The sequence below is a fragment of the Octodon degus genome, unplaced genomic scaffold (assembly GCF_000260255.1).
Source record: "Octodon degus isolate 3935 unplaced genomic scaffold, OctDeg1.0 scaffold00049, whole genome shotgun sequence".
Classification (NCBI taxonomy): domain Eukaryota; kingdom Metazoa; phylum Chordata; class Mammalia; order Rodentia; family Octodontidae; genus Octodon; species Octodon degus.
Genome location: NW_004524625.1, coordinates 2,142,767 through 2,151,038, shown reverse-complemented (window position 1 = coordinate 2,151,038; position 8,272 = coordinate 2,142,767). Strand labels below are relative to the sequence as shown.

The following is an 8,272-nucleotide window of genomic DNA, read 5'->3' as shown; positions in this document are numbered from 1 at the left end:
TCATCATCCTCTTCATCTTCATTAGCAGCGAGTTTTACTTTTTTTCTTTGGAACCTTGCTGCCACCTCCAGGGGCAGATCACTTTCCAGATATACTTAAGAGTTCTATATTTTCTTCCTCTTCCTCTTGCAACTCTGCATCTTATTCTCTAGCTACTAAATGCTGTCTGCTAATATGAACAGGCCCTGAACCACATGCTCCCAAGGGAATCCATTGGCTGTACAGACATTTTCAAAGTTGCCAGTATTATTTTAATTGGACTGCCTTTATAAATTATAACCTCTGCTTCAACAATGTGCATTTCATCCTTTGCACCAGCCCCTAAACTGACCGTTCTTAATGACAACGCGTGCTTATTTTCATCATTATCCACTTTAAGTGGTAATCTTTGTCAGCCTTTAGTTCACAGCCAAAGAGCTAGTTGGGGCCTCAGGGTCTCATGTCCATGTCCATCGACTCTTCCATGGAGTGGTGGTGCGCACTCAGGTGGGAAGGAACACGCACAGAAGTGAATAAGTGCTGCTCCGCAGAACACTGAACTCCTCACTACTCACCACTGTGAACCAGAAAGTACTGGGACTGAACACGTGACCACAGGACACTGAGTGACAATGTCACCTGAGCCACGTGTCATGAACTGAATATGTAACAGAACTCTCATCAAGTGAAAGCAACACTTTTGTTTGATCAGTTGATATGTACTAGGTACGTGCACTTATGCAGTACCATATGATATATATTCAGGGCAAGCATATCTATCTCCTCAAACATTTATCATTTCTTTGTGATGAAAACATTCAAAATTTTTTCAAGCTTTTTGAAACATACAGCACATAATTGTTGTCTATCTTCACCCTACTATATAATAAAACACCAGAAGTTAGTTCTCCTACATACCTACAATTCAGTACCTATTGATCCACCTGTCCTCAACCCTTCTGTCCTCAGTCCCTGAGCCTGTATTTTATTCTTCTGTCAACTTGAATGAAGGCAATATTTTTAGATATCACATATGAGTGAGATCATGCACTACTTGTCTTTCTGAGTCTGGTGAACACAGCATTTGAGATCAGTCTCCAGTGAGTTTAGAAAAGTTACAGGGGTACCTGGCTCAGATTCCTACGTTGCCTACTCTTGCCACACTGCTACCTCTCCAGAAACCCACAAGTAAGGTCCTATGATCACTGGACTCAGGAAGAGAAACCCCCAGCTGGGTTCCCAAATGATTTTGCATGAATGCTGACAGCAACTATTACAGTATTATAAGCCTCATATAGGAGAGGCCTGAAAGATAGAAGGAGAGAAATCTTTGTAGGCAGAATTTAGAGCATTCTATCAGGGTTGTTGATTTGTTTGCTTGGAGAAACAACTACATGAACAAATATGTGCTGATTCATGAATAGCAGATTAATGATTTAGCTGAGTAGCTTTCCAAAGCTTGGAAAAAAAGAATTCTAAATGCTAACAAGGAGCTCTGGTGAAAAAATATATGAATGGATTGAGTGTGAAGATTACTTGTAAGTAATACACTGCAGAGGCGATTCAATCATCAGGAAGATAAGGTACAAATAAATAGACATCATGATTTCCATAAATATCAGTCAGAAGTTTTACCTGGATATTCTGGTGATTGAAAAATAGCCTTGAGATGAGGATATGCATCTCTGTTCCAGCAAAATAAGTCTGGTTACCAAGCCTTCTGAGATTCAAACCTCCCAATACATTTCCATGTTTATCTGGGAGGTTAAGTAGCAAAACAGTATCAGGTAGACTGCAATAGATATTGTCTTTCAAAAAGTATCAGTTGTTTCTTTTTTCTTCCTGGAATAATTGTATGTGTTCTGGGATACAAATTTGCCTCTTCTGCCCACAATATTCTACAAGTGGAATTACAAACTGTCCTCACAACAATTCTAGTTTTTAATTGTCCACACATTTACCTTTACTGAAATTTTGTATTTCCTTTTGTATCTTGAAGCTACAGTCCAGTATCCTTTCATTTCAATCTATAGGACCCCTTTAGTACTTCCTGCAGGTAGATTTAAAGATAATGAATTCCTGTAGCTTTTGTTTCACTGGGAACATCTTCATTTTTCCCTTATTACTGAAGGACATTTTCTGCTAGATACAGGATTATTCTTGGTTGACAGTCCCCTCCTTTTAGCACTTTGAATATATCAACCATTGCCTTCTAGCCTCCAAATTTCTGGTGAGAAATCTGTTGATGATCCTTATGAAGGATCCCCTATATATGACAAGTTGTTGTTCTTGTACTGCTTTCAATATTTTCTCTGTATTTCTACAACTTGATTACATCGTGCTTCCATTTGGCTATCTACGCATTCATCCTACTTGTAATTCGATGAGCTTTATGGATGTTTACATTCATGTGAACTTGAGAAGTTTTGGGAATTATTGCTTCATATCTCTCTGCCTTTTCTTCTTTCCTCTTCTGGAAAGTAAGTAAGATGATTTGCTTGATGGTGTCCCACTTGTCCCCTGGGCTCTGTGCAAGGCAAATGTTTTTCTTTTGGATCCTCAAATTTGATATTTAATTGTCCTATATTCAAGTTCACTGATTCTACTGCTTGCTCAGGTCTGCCTTTGACTGCCTCCAGTGAAGTTTTCATTTCAGTTATTATTAAGCTTTAGAATTTCAGAAATTTAGCTTTAGAATTTCTTTTCATTTAAATTTTTTACACCGATATAATTTGGTTTTTTTTTGGTGGCCAACTCAGCCCACCCTGGGAGCAGGGCTGGCGCAGCATGTGGTGCCAGGGATGGAGCCACAGTCCTTGTGCTTGCCTAAGTTTGCCTAAACAGGCACTTTGGTACACTGCGCTATCTTGCTGGCCCACTTTGCTAAAATTTCCATTTTGATTATATGCCATCTTTTTTATTTTCTTCCTATCTTCTGTTACTTCATTAGATAGTTGTAGTAGGTATTCCTTGTGACCTTTTTTAAAATTTTTCTTTGCTTTTTAAAAAATTTTTATTAAATTTTAATGAGAAAGAAATAGCAATGAGACAGTTTCACAACAGGTTAGTAGGACAGTTACAATAATTGCTACATTGTATATTGTTGTCTTTGTAGTAGTTATTCACAGTACAAGATGCTTCTGACCTTTCTGAGAGACAATTTCTCTTGGTTTATATATTTTTTCCTTTGAAGGGTCTATACTTTTTTATTTCCTTCTATGTCTTGTGATTTTTTTTGATTGAAAAGTGGATATTTGAATCTATTACTATAGTCACCTCTGGATGTCCAATTATCCCCTCTTACCAAGGTTCGCTATGTTTTTCAGTACTGAGGATTAAGCTCAGCACATTTGTACTAAGTTACCTTCCCAGCTCTTTTTAATTTTTACAGAATCTTGCCAAGTTATCCAGCCTCTCAGAGAGCTAGGATCATAGGCATGTGCCTCTGCACCTGGATCTTTTATTTATTTATTTTTTATTGTAGGCTGTTTCCATGTAAAGGATCATTTTGAAGACTGAGGTCTTCTCAAGGCTTTGCTAGGCCTCTGCCTTTCCTGGTAAGTTTTTAATTTCACCCATATGTTTGGTTATTTTTTGAATGTGCTGAACTCTAATGTATGGCCCCCAAAATAGGAAAAAACAAAAAGACAAATTAATGGGTATAAAGAAAAGTCTTTTAAATTTTTTGATAGTGTCTTCAGCTGAAGAAGGAGGAGTTTACAAAAGTGTGTGGGGTGTCTGTGTGAAACAACCCCACCATTTTTCCAGAATTCTCTGGTAAAATAGTCTTCATTTGTTATGCCAGGTATGTATAGTTGGGACCTGATATAATAACATGAGGTACCACATAATCCAGCAATCAACACTGCTGCTGCTTTTCTCATTACCACAGTGTAAGGGACTAGGAATTAATGAAGTGAAGTGGAAGTAGCTCCTCTTACAATGATATTTCTAATCCACTTGTAAAACCTCTGCCTCTCATTTCTGCAACTTTAGGCACTTCTGAGTTAGGGGCCTTGGATTTCAAGGGAGGAGTTCCCAGAGGACACAGGAATATTTCCACTGATCCAAAAATTGATATTGCTATTGGCCATTTGGGTTTCTAATTTCACTGAACCAATAGGCAAAGAAGGTAACTGACACTGATTATTGTAAGTAAAGATGGTTACTATACCTTGGGGACAACCAAGAATATCTTTGGAATCCAGAGAATTGCTATCTGGTGTTCCTCTTAGAAATTCCATGTCCTTTAGTAAAAGTTTCTAGGACATGTTAACAACACAAACAAAAACAGGGCTTTCGAAGACTCAGATCCATCAAGAGTGATGGATACCACACCAGTTAACCCCAACCAACTAAGGTACCGCATAAGGCAAAGACACATTAAATGAATGATAGAAGACGGATTTGTAAATGTCCAGTATGGCTTCCTGATCAAATATGAAAAGATGGTGCTAGTAACTGTGAATATCTTCGTGTGTATTTTCTTTTTATTTATGTATCTCTACATATACTGTGTGGGTGACAATATGTATATACTATGGATATAAGTGACTTTACAACTTAGGGTTTGTTTGGTGGTTCTTTTTTATTTAATACTTAGTACTGAACCCAGGGCCTTATACATTCTGGGCCGACACTACCACTCAGGTACATACCTAGCCCTACAACTTAGTTTGTAGAATATAAAGTGTTCATAAATTTATTTAAAAGAGAGAATAATATCATCCCAAGATGGATAAAGTAAACAATAGAATGGTTTCACCATTTTTCAAGAAGGTGAAAGAGAAGTTCTCTCATGTTAGGTGCAAGCTTGTTGTGGTTGCTATAGTTAAATAGAAATTAAATATTGAGAATAGGAGAGATGATGTGGCTCCTAGGAGTGCATGGTGGCAGTCATCTGCCTCGCGTCTCAGCCTTTGCTCCTTCCCTCTCTGTTCTCCTATGCACGATGGGGGCTTACGTACACCTTCCATGCTGACTTTCCAACTGGCTTCCAGTTACATATTGCCAGCGGAAGGAACAGTGTGAGACTGGCAGGCAGAGCAGGGGCAGAAGCAGCTCTCTTGTCTGATTTCTGACAGCATCACTGGGAGCAGCAGCAATGGCAGTACTGAATAGGGTGCTGGTGGTGGTAGGAGTTAAAGCAGCAGATCCTCAGAAGATTATAGTGATAACCTCTCTAGAAGCACACAGCATGTTTGCACTTGGGCTCCAGCCTAGCGACGCTGGTAGCTTCTGATGGCTGGGCATCAATCCTTCCTTTTTGTTCTCCCATTCTCTATTTTCTCTTCTAGACCTTCTACCATTTATGTAACCAACTCCCTCCCATTGGTGATACCTTAGATAGAATAAAGTTTAACTCGGTGGGATTTGTTAAAAAGCCTTCATCTTTTTGAGGCATGCAATGAAATATTTACAGAAGAAATTATATGAATGTGCTGATTCACTCTGGTTAGATCCACCTGAAATTTTTCTTAAGAATAATCTACAGTAGGGTGTGATGGGGGCATAGATGAAACAGAATTGGCAATGGCTTTGTAATTTCATCAGGTGCTAATCACTGGTGACAGGTGCACAGAAGTTCACTTTACTATTAACTCTTACATGTATTTGAAAATTTCCATGGTAAAATACCAATTATTATCTATACCCACTAGAAAAAGGGAATTCCATCTATGTGCAATACTGTACTTTGAGTGTCTTTTGAATTGTCAAATTAAATCTGACTTATAATGTCTTGTCCTGGAGAAAGTCTGCCCAACAATGAGGCCAACACAAAAGGAAAAAAGATGTCTGCATGTATATGTGAGAGCGAGTGAATGGGATATGCCTAGAATCCCAACAATCTGGGAAGCCGAGGCAGGAGAACTGCAAGTTCAAGTCCCACCAGTACATTTAGCTAAAAACTGTCTCAAATTGAAAACAGAAATAAAAAGGGCTGGGCATGCAGTTTGGTGCAAAGGCCTAGGGTTCAATCCCTAATACTTAAAAAAGAGGTTGTATACATGATCAAGAAATATAGATGGACACAGAGGACTGGCAATGTCCTGGGCACCTGGAACCCACTAAATGAATCACTTGAGGACTTCTTATCTAGTAACTAGTAATTTTTTTTTTTGTTTAAGCTAGTTTGAATTGGACTTGTGTTACCTGCAAGCAAAGGAAACTTAACTAATGAAATCTTGAATACAGTAATCACTATCATTATCCCAGGACCCTAAAGCAATGAATCAACCACCAGCTTCACTATCATCTCTATCATTTCTTCTATCGTGGCAACACACCATGACTTTCACCATCACCATCTCTAAGTTGGCCAATATTCACTGACCAGGTACTGTGTGCCAAGCACTGGACCCTCACCTTCCAGCAGAAGCTGCAGATCAGTGCTCTCTGCTGTGAATTTGTAACCTGCCTTGGGGAGTGTACACACCACCTGCCCATCTACCTACTATAAAGATACATATTTACAGAAATAAGATGTAACACAGTATGCTAAGCCGGAAACATTAAATCTATCTGATGTTTAGGGAAGGATGGTGCTTGGGCTAAAGCTGTCCCACAAAAGCCTCTGGCAGGGGAAGCAGGAAAGAGGGGCTGAGCAGGGCCCTGGGATGTGTACAATGCAGAGAAGGTGATGCTCACAAGTGTGGTCTCTGGAGTCAGACGAACTTTATCTAAGCCCTGGCTCTGCCACTGACTAGCTTTGTGACTGAGGAAGTTATTTAACTGTTTGTGTTTTAATGTTCTCATCTTAAAAATGAGGATTATAATAGAATACTAGGACATCTACCTTGTAGATGTCTGGGAAGGTTACATGAGTTAACACAGGAGGAATGTTGAGGCCACGTCTAGCACAAGGTAAGCATTATGTACGTGTTAAGAGAAGGCCCAGCATACTCTGACCACCAGAAGGAATGGCCTCAACAGAGATGCAGGGATGGGAGGTACACAACTTATTTAGAAATCAGTAAGCAGACTTACTGAGCTGGAGCAGAGGAGAGGAATCATCTGTCAAGGGCATACCTACAATTTGCAAATGACAGATGATTTGTAAAGGCAGGGAAAGCAGCTTCTCAAATATCTGGTTCTCTCTTACTAGCACACAGGAAAGTAGGGAACCCATCTGGGATCTTTCCAGGGACCTTCAATAGGTAGCATTCCCTGCTTTGAGCCCTCATGGCCTACCTTTATGACACTTCCAAAGCCACTTGGAATTATGTTTGGATTATGGCCTTGAAGTTGTGATCTTCTTGCCTTGATCCTTGGATGTTTGTACCCAAACAAAGGCTCCCAAGGGAATACAAAGGATAGAATTAAGGAATTAGGACTTACTGTTCTGTGACAGCCAAATTGGGTGGTAGGGATGTGAGCCCATTGCCTGTGAGGAGCAGGACACGGAGGTGTGGCAGAATCCCCAGGTCAGAGATGGCCTCTGCAGTCAGGCTATTGAAGGAAAGGTCCAAGAACTACCATGGGAAGAAAAAAGATGGGAGAATAGAAGTACTATGTATGACTAGGATGTTTCTTCATGAGGTAGGGGCTAGCTACATCTACCCCCTCACTTTCTAGAAAGTTCTAATACCCACAGGATAAAAATTCTCTCTGGATTAACACTCAGGCCCTCCTAGAGTCAGGTCCTAGCCTATTTTCCCGTCTTTGCTGCCACAGCAAATGTGCTTCTCCAGTGAGGCTGGTCAAATTGACTCCTCCCCACTCCTTGCTTCATCCCACTATCATTTCCTGCTGTGCTTTCCACTCAGAGAGGAAGGCTCTTCCACACATCCAAAGCCACTTCCCAAGGCCAACTCAAACTCCCTGCCTGGACTGGGGACTGAACCCAAGGCCTTCACAATAAGCTCCATCCCCAATCCTTTTGATTTTTTGAGACAAAATGTTTCACTAAGTTGCTCAGGATGGTCCTGAAGTTCTGATCTTGCCTTGGTCTCCCAAGTAGCTGCAACTATAGGAAGGATGTCTTCTTTCAAAACTTTTCTCAATTCCCTGGCCAGATGAAATTTCTTCCCCTGCTTTTGAATGATCTATCTAATCTGCTCTCAGGGTACTTATCAAATTCGACAAGATACAGCTGAAAATACATACAAGGAATAGGGATATTGGTATGTAGATGTGGTCTGTAAAATGTTTGGTACACACTAGATCACAAACCTTTTAAGGTCAAGGACCATGCCATTGTAACACTGTTTCCTTGTAAGCCAGTATAGGGCCTGGCACAAAGTAGGTATACAAAAAATGAGCAGAAAGAAACTGGCTTATAATGACCCCAAAT

At 40.0% G+C, this 8,272-nt stretch overlaps 1 protein-coding gene across 3 annotated transcripts in view; it reads right to left on the bottom strand.

Annotated features, from left to right (window-relative positions):
* Xrra1 (X-ray radiation resistance associated 1) overlaps positions 1–8,272 on the bottom strand; it is a 57,651-nt gene that overhangs the window by 40,539 nt on the left and 8,840 nt on the right. For 2 of the 3 annotated variants that reach the window (XM_023716723.1, XM_023716724.1), the window contains exon 1: positions 7,318–7,388. The gene's annotated coding sequence lies outside the window, so the exon portion shown is untranslated. Of the gene's footprint in view, positions 1–7,317; positions 7,452–8,272 lie in introns of those variants that run through there. The other variant, XM_023716726.1, reaches the window with a different exon arrangement.